The 15,623-nt window shown below is 46.9% G+C and overlaps 1 long non-coding RNA gene across 1 annotated transcript in view; it reads left to right on the plus strand.

Annotated features, from left to right (window-relative positions):
• Positions 1 to 12: 12 nt before the first annotated feature.
• The window catches only part of LOC121721105, a 24,338-nt gene continuing 8,727 nt past the window's right edge, over positions 13 to 15,623 (plus strand). The window contains exons 1-3 of the long non-coding RNA XR_006034742.1: positions 13 to 23; positions 7,821 to 7,823; positions 15,472 to 15,480. This is a non-coding gene — a long non-coding RNA (uncharacterized LOC121721105). The remainder of the gene's footprint in view (positions 24 to 7,820; positions 7,824 to 15,471; positions 15,481 to 15,623) is intronic.

The following is a 15,623-nucleotide window of genomic DNA, read 5'->3' on the forward strand; positions in this document are numbered from 1 at the left end:
TTTTGTCATGGTGAAAAAGATGAGTGTGTGTGTGGGGGGGGGGGGGGGGGGGTTCTCAGTAGGTGCTGAGATTAATCCAGACATTAATCCATTGCTTTTCAGTCTTTCAGCTACTGCACGGCAACGAATACAAGAGCTCTTATCATTTTTCTGTGTGTAATACTCTAATAAGAACACACACACACACACACACACACACACACAGAGAGAGAGAGAGAGAGAGAGAGAGACCATTGTAATAGCATTACAATGCCATATCTCCTATACTGCATGAGTCCAAAAAGTCCTTACTCTTGGGTAGAAAACCTTAGAAGTCATGTTGTATAGTCTTAGACATGCTTCATGCAGTCCTCTCAACCATCTGACTCACTCACAAAGAGCCTAGTTAGACCTGCTCCGCTCAGTGAGGGGGAAGGCATGCATATGAGTGTGTGTGCTTTCATGTATGTGTCTGTCTGTGGGTATACGTTTTCACGTGTGTGTGTGTGTGTGTGTGTGTGTGTGTACGCACATAGTCACAGGTCAGTTTGGCCTAAAGTGACTGAGAGGAAAACATGTGGTAAATGATTTACTGCAAACAGCCATCCTAACCCCGACCCCGGCTCCATCACCACGTCTGCCCCAACCACCCAAAGGCCAGAGGTGTGGGTGGACAGGAACACACCCCATGCAAATGAGTCTTATCTCTTGGGCCTGTACTGTTCTCACCGCGCACAAGTAAAAACTCTCTGGACCCGTGGCGATGGTGGCGGTTGGACACTGGACCTGTGCCGTTATCGCCAACTGAGTGGCTCTCAGAGATGCTGTGTACGCGGTGAGAGCTGCACACACCTCCCAGCACACAGAGCTGTCACCTGCAGCACAGGATCTGTTACATGCAGACAGCTGAGCTAATTATAGTGAGCAGGAGCAGGGCAGGCCACAGCACCTGCCAGCAGGAGGGGGGGGGGGGGGGGGGGACCAGGACGAGGAAAGGGTTGGGGGGGGGGGGGGATTGGTGGCAAAAGCCCCTCAGCTCATGCAGAGATTTCACTCCCACCAGGCTGGTGGTATGGGCTACTCTAGTGTGGCCTCCTATGCAGCGCTGCTATCCTGGGCTTTTGTGACATATTGAAGCACAATTCAAACATATAACACTGAGAAGAAAAGGGTTTTATGTTTCCTTGTGCTCGATTTACCACCATCTTGTTCTTCTGCCAGCTATTGTCATGTTAAATATCTCTTGTGACAATATGCTTTGTCAGAGGCAGCATACAGCTTAGATATAGAGACTCTTCTTGGTGCTGATGTGTAACATAAGCTTGTAGTGATCATGGTTAGTATGTGTGATGATGAATTGTATCATAGTTAGTGCATCATTCTGGCATTCAAAAATGTTAGTCGCAGGGCGTTGTCTGCTGTGCTGTGTGTTTGCTGCCTCCCTCCTGTCCTCTCTCTGCCTGGAATGGAGCTAATTTGATTAAGGAGGCGGATGACATGTGTGTGTGTGTGAGAGAGAGAGAGATAGAGAGAAAGAAAGAGAGAGAGAGAGGGACTGGGCAGGATTATCACACAGTGAGGTCTGTCATCTGTGCTTGTATACACACCACCCATGGCTAAGCTGATGTTTTTCAATGCTGAGCTAATATAATTTGCCTCCCTCCTAAAACTGGATGAAACACAATGGGGGAACTTTGGCAGGAAACACAGGAACGGCTTTTTTCGAGACCTTTAGAAGAAAACAAGCCGCCTTTTTTTTCCTATGGGCAATGGAGTGTTGTTGTTCCTGCTGACGAAGCTCTCCCTCCCTGTCACCTCCACCACCACTCCTTTCTGCCTCCCCCCTCATGAAGCCCAGCTGAAGGTGAGCAGTAGGGAGGCATTGATTAATTAACACGAGCAATTTGTTTGGTTGTTTCAGCGCCCTTCGTGAGTAGGCAGCCTAACTTGTGTTTGTTCACAGAGAAATACCAGGGAACATGCGGCCATTGCTGCAATTAAGAGTCATCAGTCATGAACAGAGCCCATATAGGCCTCTTCCACCAACAGAGAACTGTCTATTTTCTGGTTGCTTAATGGTGTTTTATGCCCCCAACGTCGTCTTCCAGGCAGTGCTGCCACCGCTGACTTAAAGGCACCTAATCCTAAACCTAACCCCAACCCTAACTCTAACCTTAACCCATGCCTAACTCTAGTGCCCTCCAGGCAGCGCTGCCTTGAAGACAACGTTGGGGGCATAAAACACCAAGAAACGTTCTGGCTCATGCTCCAGAGGTTGAGCATTTCGACCAAAAATAAAACGGTTAGGATAGGAACCCGTAACGTTGTATTGAAGCTTGAACCAAAAAATAGTTTCTTGTGAACTGGAGTGGGTGTGTGATTCTACAGTTCAGTTATGCACGCAGCACAATCTGTTGAATTCACATTCTTGGTTCCATTTAAATCTGGTGGAAATGTGGGCTGGTTCACTAATATAGCACCAAAAATTAAAGAATTCTGAACCGAACCGGTTCAAGAACTAGTTCTCTGTTGGCCGAAAAACACCCCCATTGGACTCAGCTCAGGACTGCATTTTATGTGTGTGTGCATGTGTGTGTGATGGTTGTGTTTGTGCAATCCTATGTTGATATACTGTAGTTGCATACGAGTGTTTGCAAGGCATGATGGCATGACATACCACTCCAGCTAACACTACCACCATGCCTCCAGTGTTTCTTTTATTGCCAGTGATATTCAGGTTGATAAGAATGAAACAAATGTCACTGAGGTATCTGAGCCCAGGCATCTCTTTGGAAGGGTAAGGATCGCCCTATGTGTCTTGTGACCTTCCACTTTTATAAGTGTTCCGCATTCAACATTCTTACGTCAGATTCTAAGCTATGGCACAAAAAGGCCTTTGTTGCCAGACCATGTTATTTAATAATTCCACCGTTTTATCCTCACACATTCACAGGCTGTGCAATCCATTTAGCCACCGTCTCAAAATAAACGTGATAAACATAATAAACAAAAACATTTCCTCATGATATCAGCTCTGACTGATGGAAATTTGCGCCGAAAAAAAAAAAAAATACAAATAATCAGCAATCAATCTGACCACTTTATCCTGACTGAAAGATAGTGATGTACGTTAAGCAAGATCATTGATCCAAGCATAGCAGAAAGCAGCACAGATAGCAGTCCCACTTCAGATTGATGAAGCAGTAAGTGATTCATAAGAGCCTTAGAGACGTTCTTATATAATGCACTCTGTGCTATTTTGTTTACAGAGCTCTGAATCAACAGAAACACATTTCTACATTGTCTTTGCATGCTACTGATTTAAGAAGAATGTTTTGAGTGCAGAGCATAGATTGAATTCTTTGCACCTCCCCGGGCCCCCTCCTCCTCCCCCCTCCTTCTTTCTCTCCCTCCTTCTCTCCTACCATCTCGTTCCACGGTAAACAGCAGGAGCAAAGGGATGCTGCTGACTCGCCACCTGTCGTCCAGGTGCAGTCCAACTGGCCGTGTCCTTGCAGGTAGTGCTCGGCTCCTTTTCTCTCGCCAGCCTCGCGTGCACCGACCTGCCACCGGCATGTTCCACGAGACCCTTTTATTTCCCCTCTCATCGCCAGAGTCGTTCCTCAAAGTCGATCAGGGGGAAGGAAGATGGACCAGCCTTTATTTAGCTCAAACATGTAGGTCAGGAGAGGTTTGAATTTCATTTGTCACACAGTTAGCAGCATTCTCCACAGAAAGAGGAAAGTGGCAGATATGAGAAACCGAAGCTGAATGGCTGTGAATTACAACCTCTTTAATTATACTTTGTGTGTGTGTTTGTGTGTGTGGGCTGCTGAAGACACTGCAGTGGAAATCCATTCTGTCACACTCCATTGCATAAATGCTCACAACCTCGGCCAGGGAGTCTCTTTTTGTTTTGGTTTGTATTTTGCTTTCCTCGTTCTTCCGCTGTTTCTACAATGCTGGAGATTATTTGAAAGCTTGAAAAACAGAAGTGGTACGTCCGAAATGCCAAATTGGCCAATCTAAATTTCAGCCTTGCAGCATTCCAAAATTCCCAGTTTTGAGTGCTATTGTGAGGTTGGGTGTTGTGTGTGTGTGTGTGTTTGTGTGTGTGAGAGAGAGTGCCAAGTCAAACTTATTTTAGCAAAAATGCTGTCATCCCTGGCCATGGTGATGCATGCTGTACTCAAGCTGTGAGCCTCCCTGCACGAAAAGCACAATCAGAAGTGGGGGACAAAATAGAATTGCGTAACAGGACAATAATAACATGATTGTTGTGTGGTGCACTAGTAACCCCTGCTGCCTACAAACCCAAAGAGTAGCCTCGGCTCCTCTGTAGCCTTTATCCTCCTTTTACTCTTTTGTTCGCTCCCTCTGCCTTTCATATGTAACTGACACCGCGGCGTGACCGGACAGGCCATCTGTGCGCTGGAGCGCCGGCCGCGGCTGTGCCGTGCGTTACCGTGACTGCAGCCACTCTATTTGGCTGGCCCTAATCCGCCAGTCACCCAGAAGCAGATGTCAGCGGCACAAGGGAGCGACAGATTGCCATGGTGACCATCGCCTGGGTAAAGGTGTATGCCCAGTCATGCTGTGCAGATGGACAAGGATGGGGTTGCTGGTGGGGGGGGGGGGCAATTTTGGCAATGAGCTTGGACAGATCAAGGTGGTGAGTGACTGCATGGTGCCGCTTAGTTCAGAGTCATAATGAAGACTTATGTGTAATAGTGACTAAGTGACAAAACTCGATCTTATATTTAATCATGTTGGAAAATCATTCTTGCAGAGAAAAGTGTAATGTTGGATGGAATGATGATCATAAATTGTATTTGAATTGGGAAGCATTTTCACACATCAATCTTAAATTTAACTTAAATTAATTCATCTTAAATCTAAATTTTACACTCTTCTATAGTCCCAAGGAAACATACCCAGCGGGAGCCTCGGGGGGGGGGGGGGGGGATGGGGGAGGAGATTCACCAGGCAGAGAGAGGTTTAGTACAGTGGAGAAGGGTGGTTCTAAGAAGCACGGAGCACAGACGATCACACAGCTGAGATAAAACTGTGACACTGACTTAATGACTTTTGAAGATCAAGAAGCGAAAAAGAAAAATGGGCAGACAGAGTTCTAAAGCAGCCTGAGGAAGAAACTTCTGAATAGACAACCATCTTGCTTCTCAGTGTGCCACCAGTGCCTTGACTGCTCGGGAAGGAAGAATTCCAGGGGTCCAGGGATACGTAGAACACAGTGGAGTGGTCATGCTGCTGATCAGAGAGGTACGAGAAGGAGAAGAGGACATGGAAGTACTATGGCTGGACCTCACCAATGCATGTGGTTCCATATTGCATAAATTTGTGAAGAGGGCATTATAGTGGCATTATATATCGAGCCTGCCCAAACTGCACTTCATATTTGGTTTATGCAGGATGTGATTAGATCTGTTTTCTGGTGTAGCCTTCTGACGTAGGGCATGAACCGATGATTGGATGACGTTAGTTGGGTCTGACTGAATCTGGGCTAAAATGATGCCAAATCGCATAATGGTCAATGTGACTGGAAAACCATGTCCCCTTCCTTCTGATACATCATGCTCATATCACGTGACCATTACCATGTGTCCCTTTTTCCGGAGGTATACAATAAAAAATCAGTGAATGTGATTAAAGATTGTATCATGTGATGCACGTTTTCAGGACTGAATATACTACACTATAGAACAATGCTAGTTTTCATTTTTTACTGTTTTTAGAATGAAAACGTAATGATGTGGATGAGCCCTAAGTATAGACAGGCATCAGGATCCGAATACGTTATTCAGACAAGCACGAATAAACAGATACCGGATCTACCCTTATGCGTTATTTTTAGGGAGAAAAAGTCAGCTCATTCGACAGACCGTGCATTAACCACTGTTTCTTCAAATCAACTCATGGACCAGACAAAATGCGAAGTTGCAGTGTCGGACTAATTAAAAAATAGATTGCTATATTCGCCCCGTAGTGTCAGCCTGGCCCTTCCGGCCAGAGAAAGGAGTGGGGGGCTCATCCTTGTGCAGAGGTCATTCATTCAACCCCATACCCTTGCCTGTATTACTTAGCTTGTATTAAAACAAGTCCAAATAGCTATACCTAGGCTATACCCTACCTTGCATCCAATCAATATTATCCGGATATGTAACATGCTGTGTCTGTATTTAATACTAAACAACATACATCAGCAAATGATAGTGTTAGAAATCCCAGTACTTTCCCCCTGCCAAATTGAGACACACCCCCTTGCATTCCACCTGCACTAAATTAGGTAATTAACCTGAGATGCCAGTGTTTCTCTCAGTAGCCTACAGTGGTAGATGGTTCTCAGTTTGCAGTGGCGGTATCCTCATCTAGCTCGAACACCAGCAATAACACTCAAAGAAAACCAAAGCTGGAAAATTAATAAGAGTTAACTGGAAAACTGGATTCCCGTGTTTTAATCGACACATCATTCTGGCAGCACCAATCCACACCAGCCAACACTCCTCAATACTTTACATGTGGTCCTTCGAGCCGGAGAGGCTGCTGGAATGATGACTGAAGATAACCCTGGAAGGCTGAAGAGATCTGCTAGAACTGTGCGACCTCCTGTATGGCAAAGGGATTATGTGATGGCCCCTTCACACACCACCGTCACCCATGTCCAAGGGCAATCAGCAGGAGGAGCAAAAGCGCCACATGGAGATATGGATGTGAAGTCTCTGTCCGAAGAGGTAATGCAGATGAAAGGCATGCTGATGGACTTGAGTCAAATGATGAAGGATATGCAACCGAGAAGCAGAACTTCCTCCTTCGTAACCAGCTCAGAAGAAAGCTCCCCAGTCGCCGGAGAGAGGAATCGACCAGCGGACTGCAGAACTTCACTTGTGCAGGAGCTTGGCGAATGTCTGCGACAACATCAGGAAAGTGTAAATCTGCCTTATCCAATACCACCAATGATTAGTAGACAAAGTACTCTTCCACCTCCGCCTCAGTCCATGCTTCCCACTCCCTCTCCACGGGCAAGTAGGGACCCACCAGGGTTAACCCTTAAAGGAGTACCGTCACACCGGTGTGACGGGAATGTTGGGAAATTAACATTCTAAAGAATATCTGGGTTCATTGAATTCAACATAGAATTTTAGAACCTTCAATTGTTGCGGAACTTAGAATGTTCAAAAACCTACACCTTTAAGGGTTAAGCCCTGATGTGCATCCATATGCTGTACCTCCAGCCCAACATAGAGAGAACTTTAACGCACAGGTCCCCTTTAACGCTAATTCAATTCCTGAGTATCAGAATCAGCCACAAGGTGTCCCCCCAGAGTTCTCTCCAGTCAATGATCATTTAGTAAATCCAGATTTCTATACCACTGACCAGCGATTAGAGAGGTGTGATGGCCTTCTTCAGTATAATCAGATGCCAGGAAATGCTTTCTTTCTCCCGTGCCCTCCATGTCCTCCATGGATGCCACCTCAAACCTTTTTCCCAAGTGGTGGATTTTTGAGGACTCCTTACATGCCTTATCCTGTTTCAAATCTATTGTATGGCTCACCTGTCTATCCAGAGTATGTTGCTCCAATGGCTGCTGCACCACAACATCCTCGAGCCCCTTCTAGACATTCTCTGCCAGCACAGATTAGAGCCGTAGCCCCCTCTAGTGATCCTGCAGGCATATCTGCAATTAGTCTCCTCTTTGCATCAAGCTCCAGCAACATATGACCCTGGTAGACCCATAGTAGAGCATACCTCCAACCAGTATAGAAATGTTCATTGTCCTCCTGTTGCTGACCTAATTCCCACAGCCTCAGTGTCTCAGTCTCAGCAGGTAAATGCCAATCATATGTATCCTCCCAGTAGACCATATGAAGCTGCTGACCCCCAGATACCTGTGTCTTTGCCCAGCGTAACAAGACTGCATGCGTTGAAAGGCCCTCATTCCCATTCTTTGAAAGAGATGACCCTCAGGAATTCGCTATGCTGAATATGGCTCTAGAAAACTCAATACCACCTGAGGAAACTGAGTAATACAAATATCACATTCTGCTTGACCATTTAAGACTGGATGCTGCTCGCCATCTGGCCCTCATCATCCTCAACCTTACACCACTGCTCTGAAAGCCCTTCAGAGGAGGTATGGGCAACCTCATCATCTGGTGTTACGAGAGATTGCTTCCATTCAGAGCCTTCCGAGTATTCGTCCTGGAGATTCTCGTGGGTTTAGCCAGTTTGCTGTCCGTATCAGCGCTTTGGTCGGCATGCTTCAGTCATGGGGCCGTGATGAGGGTGCAACTCATGGGTGCGGCCTGTGCATCTCATGTCCATCAGTTACTCAGTAAACTCCCAGCTGAGCATATTGCCAGCTTTGCTAGACATGCTAGAACTGTAGGACCAGACATTCCTTATAATTTAATAGATTTTTCAAACTGGTTAGAGGAAGAAGCAGAATGCCAAAATTTAGCAGTTCAAGGGAGTGAACCTAAGGGCACAGTAAAGTCAGAACCTAGAAATGTGAGATTTGTAAAGCCAGCATTCCCCACCACCACATTCCTTCAGGGTGTAAGTCAGGAGGAGGGTGCTAGAATTAGAACCCAGAATAAGAACACTTACTCAGGGGTGAAATCCTCCAATGAGTCTGGATCATCATGTGCCTTCTGCAATAGTCGAGATCATCACCTAAGTCAGTGCTCCGATTTCCAGCAGTTTGATGTGGAGAACAAGAGAAAGTGGATTTTGGACAATAACTGCTGCTGGAGATGTGGGCGGACCCACCATTCATTTAAATGTGACCTAAAGAGAGGCTGCCCTCACTGCAAGGATCGTCACCTAGGAGTTCTACATGAGGTGAATACCCGCAAACGTGACTCAGGGATCTTCTATCTGAGTAGGCCCAGTGGCTTTAATTCCGTTCTTTTGAAAGTGGTGAAAGTCATCCTGAGTCACAATGAGAGGTCTTTAGAGACCTATGCTATCCTGGACAACGGTTCAGAGAAAACTATGCTTCTGCCTTCTGCTGCAGAGAGTTTAGGCCTTAACGGGGCGGCCGAATCATTAGTCCTGCGTACTATCCGACAAGGCACAGAGGATTGAGGGTGCCACAGTTTCCTTTTCAATTGCCCCGGCTTCCCAGCAGCAGAAGAAATATCAGATCAAAGGTGCCTTCACTGCTAAACAATTAGATCTACCTGAGCAGACCTACCCTGTTGACACACTCCAAAGACGTTACCAACACCTCCGAGATCTTCCGCTTCAGGAGTTTCACAAGATCCGACCGATGCTCCTGGTGGGTGCAGATCATCCTCATCTCTTGAGTTCTACAGAACGAGTGAGATTTGGACCCACTGGAAGCCCAGCTGCTCTGCATACTCGCCTGGGATGGACGTTGCATGGCCCAACCTCTTTAGTGCAGGAAACCTGTTCTGACACTCGGTGTCTCTTCCTAGCCTCCGCAGCCCCAGACCAGTTACAGAGGAATGTGGAGCAACTGTGGCAGGTTGACATATTCCCCTATTCACAGAGTCCAAAGGTTGCAATGCAGTCTAAGCAGGATCATCAAGCCATTGAATGTTTAGAGCAACACACCAAGCGTCAGGACATTAATGGTATCCAAAGATATGCCAAGAACAACCCCCTTGCTTTACGCCCCCCAGGATGCAGTAATACCTGCCCTACGTCGTATTGAGCGAAATTTGTCGAAGAATCCAGAGCGCGCAGCTATCTATGAGCAAGAAATCCAGAAACTCATTGAAGCTGGTTACATCAAGAAGCTGGACCCGAAAGAGGTTGACAGAAGTAGTGAGTATACCGGATACTCACCCGTCAGTATGACCCACTTAGATTCATTATCCCATTCACCACCCGTGCTAAAATCCTGCTCCAACAGTTGTGGATGAAGCCATCCAGGGGATGGGATGATCCAGATATCCCAGAGGGCATCAGAGTGGCCTGGACGGCATGGGAGAATGAGTTACCAAAAATTGTGCAGATCCAAGTCCCCCGGTGGTACGGGTCAGCAAAGACTCAGGTGCCAGGCAGTTATGAGCTTCATATATTCTGTGATGCCTCGGAACAGGCATACGGATCAGTTGCATACCTTAGACTCACAGACAGTCATGGCAATGTGTCTGTTTCCTTCGTCATGGCTCGCTCTAGAGTAGCCCCTAAGAAGATCATCTCCATCCCACGTCTTGAACTGTGCGCTGCTTTGACTGGCTCTCAATTGGCCCACCTCCTGCAGAGAGAATTCACCCTGCTGATCCAAGAGGTGATTCTTTGGTCTGATTCTACAACAGTCTTGACCTGGATTCGCTCAGACACCTGCAGATATAAGGTCTTTGTGGCTAACCGCATCACAGAAATTCTCGAGCACACACAGCCTGAGCAGTGGAGGTATGTGGATACCACTAATAACCCAGTGGATGATATTACAAGGGGCAAGAAATTGACAGAGCTCACCAGCACCAGCCGTTGGTTCTCAGGCCCATCTTTCTTGTACTTACCAGCATCACAGTGGCCTCGACTCGCTGTCCCGTCCTCTAATAAAGATATGCTAGAATTAAGGAAATCTCTATTCTGTGGACACGTTCAAGTTCCTGACAGTCCATCCAAGTCTGACTACTCCCAGTTCAACACCTGGTCAGAACTGCTTGATGCCACTGCTGAGAAGCTGCCTTTGGACCTCACAGAGGTAGATGCCAAGCTATGTCGAGTCCAAGCTGAGCTGCATTTGCTTCGCCAAGCCCAGAGGGAAGACTTCCCTGATGAGTATAAGCTCCTTGAGAGTGGCCAAGAAGTTTCCCCTCAAAGTCGACTGGCTGAGCTGACGCCTGAATTTGACCCAGCTACAGGACTCCTCAGAGTTGGTGGCCGACTCCGTCATAGCCAAGACCTCGAGCCAGATGTTGTCCATCCCATTGTCCTTGATCCTAAGAATCATATCACCAACCTCCTCATCGCTGATATGGATTCAGCCCTGTGTCACCCTGGTCCACAAAGAGTGTTCGCCCAGCTCCGGCAGCGGAAGTACTGGATCTTACGCGGGCGGCAGGCAGTCAAAAAGGTCCAGAAGATGTGTGTAGACTGCCGCAAGTGGAAAAGCTCTACCTTAGTCCCCAGAATGGCTGATTTACCCGCCACAAGACTCCGACTCCATAAGCCACCTTTCTGGTCAACCGGCATGGACTGTTTTGGTCCCTTCACCATCAAAGTGGGTAGGACACATGAGAAGAGATGGGGGATCCTCTTTAAGTGCCAGACCACCCGATTTGTCCATCTTGATCTCCTTTCGGGTATTGACACTGACCGCTTCCTCTTAGCCCTTCGGCGGTTCGTAGCCCGTAGAGGTCGTCCTTATGAGCTCATCTGTGACCAGGGTACGAATTTCCGAGGGGGTGAAAGGGAGCTTAGAGAAGCCTTCACTCAGCTTAGTCCTGCACTTCAAGAAAAGCTTGCGTTGCAGCAAATCAAATTCTCTTTCAATCCACCATATTCTCCCCACTTTGGTGGGACTTGGGAACGCGAGGTGAGGTCGGTCAAATCTGCCTTACGTGTCACCTTGGGGACTCAAGTCGTGACAGAGGAGGTGCTACACACGGTGCTCATAGAAGTTGAAGAGATACTGAATTCTAAACCTCTTGGCTATGTGTCATCCAATATCTCTGATGTGGACCCCATAACACCAAACATTCTTCTGATGGGGCGGTGAGACGCGTCACTTCCTCAAGTGATGTACGCGGCTTCCGAGCTCTTAACCCCCCGGAAGTGGAGACACAGTAAAATCCTTGCTGACCGGTTCTGGACCAGCTTTATTAATAACTACCTGCCAAGCCTTCAGAGCCGTCAGAAGTGGAGAGCAGACAGTCCTTCAATCTCCCCTGCTGTCGTCGTCATTGTGATTGACCCTCAGCTTCCTCGCGGCTCTTGGCCCATTGGAACAGTCACCAAATCCTGCCGAGTTCCGATGGCAGAGTCAGAGTTGTTGAGATAGCTATCAATGGGAAACATTTCATCCGTCCTGTCAGCCGTCTGGTAGTTCTTCCTGCTTTCCCCAATGACCAAACTGTATGACTAAAATTTCTTAGGACAAATATGTAATTATATTTGGGGGCGGCTGTTAGAAATCCCAGTACTTTCCCCCTGCCAAATTGAGACACGGCCCCTTGCATTCCACCTGCACTAAATTAGGTAATTAACCTGAGACTCCAGTGTTTCTCTCAGTAGCCTACAGTGGTAGATGGCTCTCAGTTTGCAGTGGTGGTATCCTCATCCAGCTCGAACACCAGCAATAACACTCAAAGAAAAACCAAAGCTGGAAAATAAATAAGAGTTAACTGGAAAACTGGATTCCCGTGTTTTAATCGACACATCATTCTGGCAGCACCAATCCACACCAGCCAACACTCCTCAATACTTTACAGATAGCCACGCTTAATCAGATAAAATTATTAGTCAAAATGGAAGCTAAATATTACAATGAATATTTAGTTTAGTGTCTGCTGTGACTTGTGAGAAAGGGCCTGAACGCATCCCCTTGTAGACTGTCGTTACACACCTTGACAGCAGCTCCTGGCATGTGTGTAAACTGCCTGCATAACCTACACTTACATAAGGCTATGGCTATGCCATTATCACTAAGAAGCGTTCAAATCTGTAACCCACTGAGTCTGGATTAATGGCTGTATAATAATTGCTCTTGGCCTATAATAATTAAACTTGGGAAAGTGTCATTAATTGCTGTTTATTGCTGTTTATTAATTGTGCCCATAAATTAAGAAGGGTGCTCTTTCAGTCTGTCACATATTTCATTTACCAAAGGAAGGTTTGTGTCCCACAGATGGGGATGGTGTGGGTGCACAATGTACATTAAGGTAGTGAACTTGAGCAGGGGCTTTGCGGGAAAATCCCTGTGTGGACTCTAAATCTGTGGCCATTACGACCATAACTCGTGCATATTTGAGAAAAGCTTCAGAGGCTGCAGCTAAAGCTTCAAGATGACAGTGGATCAGGAATGACAAGCCTAATGGACTAGTGTCTCTTGGACACAGGCCAGGAGCTGATCACTCCATGGTCGGGTTGCCTGGATATCCAACTGTGTTACTATATTCTATGTTCTATGTGTATAACTATGTTACAAAGTGTCACTCATAAGTCCCTGTTTTTTTTCTATTCAGTCACAGCAGCACAATGAATCAAGATGTGGATAATGAACTGACACAGTACTGAATCATGTGAAATGGTATTGAGAGGGTACAGAGGGTGTGAACATCACACACACACACACACACCTATATAGAAACAAACAGAAGGTAAACACAGAGGTGACACCTCAGCTCATCCTGCGACTAGCCCCAGTTTTGTGGTGTGCGTTTCCCCTGTCCCCTACCCAGGCTCACTAATCTCTGCACAAAGAGCCAACCGGGTTAGCTAAGCCCTCTGCTTACACTCGTACACACAAACATTCACACCTTCACACACACACACACACACGGCACTCTGTGCTGCACAGCAGACAGCTGCTACCAACAGGCTTTACCCTTTTTTTTAGCAGGCAAGCCACTGCTCTGGAGAAGCAGCACTCTCCCCTGGGCCTGCAGTTTGTGGATTTAGAAGATACTGCACTCCTGTTTACACACACACACACACACACACATTCACAACACACACACACACAAACACAACAATTAATTAACATAGACATAGACACACGCACACAAACGCACAGCCATTCATTCACACACATACACACAAATATGAATATACGTACACTCACAAATGCACAATACACATAAAACACATAAACTTGCATCTTGTGAGTAGTGGCTCGGAAGCATGCTGTCTATCCATGGCAATCACATGTGACTGCTGTGGCACAATCTGTCGCTGCTTGTATCACTCCCACATCAATGCAGGCACTGAGTACCAGCAGAGTGGTGCAGGTTGGTACGCTGGGGGAGCGAGGTGCTAACCACATGGCAACTGGAATACAGGTCACTGTGTTTTCACCACCATCACTCATAAACCTGTCAAGGCAGTCCAGGCAGTGACCCACAGGCATGGGGCCAGTGTGACAATGTGTGTGTATCTGTGTTTGTGTGTGTGTGTGTGTGAGAGAGAGAGAGAGAGAGAGAGAGAGAGAGAAAGAAACCTACAAACAAGAGAGAGAGAGAACGCGAACATTAGTATCCATTCAAGTGTGTGTGCATCTGCCTGTTTGTGTGTGCGTTTGACAGTAAGTAGGTGTGCTTATGTGTGTGTCCTAGTCAGTCACAGTGAAAGAACACACACATACTGCCAAGATGTGAAGACAGCACTTTGTGCCTTTTCAACAGTGAAATGATGGACTGTGCGCTTCTGCCGAAATGCACTTGATTCAACATTGCCTGGAAGGGGAAAAAAACACCCTCTAATAATCACTGACAGGGACAAAACCGTTCTGTGCCAACACGTCATTTTTACACGGATGGCTTCCCTGAAGCCTTGATGGATTGGCCACCTTTGGGAATGAAAGAGAAAGGAGGAACGGAGGGGGGGGGGGGGTGGAGAGGGAATGAAGGGGAGAATAGAAGCAGCAGGGGACTCTGATGTCAGGCCGATTTCCATAATCCCCACCAGCCCAACACGCTTCAGCCATCTCCTCATCTTTGAGCCCCCCGCAATGACCAGCCGTATCATGAAGGCCTGATGCAGAGTGGCCTGTTTGGTATTTGTGTGACTGTGTGTGTGTGTGTGTGTGCGCGAGAGAGAGAGAGAGTATGAGTCAGTGTGTGAAAATGAGTGTAAGTGTGTGTACAATGACACAACACAACCGTGTGTGTGTGTCTGTGAGGGGGTGCAAAATTAGCATGAAAAACAAACCAATCACAGGTCTGGGTGGGAGCAGCAAGCGACTGAATGGATTGAGATTGACAGTGCAAGTGTGTGTGTGAGTGCGTGTGTGTGTGTGTGTGCTGAACTGCCTGGCCAGATGAGACGGTTAAACAGCTCTGGACTTCCTCTGGGCTGCACCCCAGCTGCTCGGCGTTCAGCTCACCCGCTGCATGACAATGCAGGGCGGCCGGTCTGGTCCACACATAGCCTATGCAGGAGCAGTGGCCGGGGGGGGGGGGGGGGGTCCATATGGCCACAGAGATGGGACTCTACTGGCCGGCCGTTTGGAGGTTCATTAGCATGACCATGGGTCGCCTGCAAGCCTCTCTCATCTCACCACAGAAAGAAGAGAGAAATGTTGATGTATGTCAGTTGATGTCTATGTTCAATATATGTTCAGATTTATTGTCCTATATACAATGACTGCCTTGGCAATAGAAGTACCTATTTCACATGCCAATAAAGCTCTTTGAATGTGAATTTGTGAGAGAGAAAGAGAGAGAGAAAAAATAATAGGAGTGAGAGACAGAATAATAAAGCTTGAGGGGTGGGGGCAGTGTGGCATTGACCATATTTCCTGCAGAAACCAATCTGTTTCAGCTAATCATTAGATCACTTATGTAATTAATAAATGTGTCATGTCAGAATTCTGAGAGGAATAAATGCTTGTGCAAATGAGTCCTAGTTTTATTTTCTTCAGAATGAAGCCACAATGGATCCAGCTAAATTTGTCCTTGCAAGCAACTTTAAATTATTTTCCTCC

The sequence above is a fragment of the Alosa sapidissima genome, chromosome 10 (assembly GCF_018492685.1).
Source record: "Alosa sapidissima isolate fAloSap1 chromosome 10, fAloSap1.pri, whole genome shotgun sequence".
Lineage (NCBI taxonomy): Eukaryota > Metazoa > Chordata > Actinopteri > Clupeiformes > Clupeidae > Alosa > Alosa sapidissima.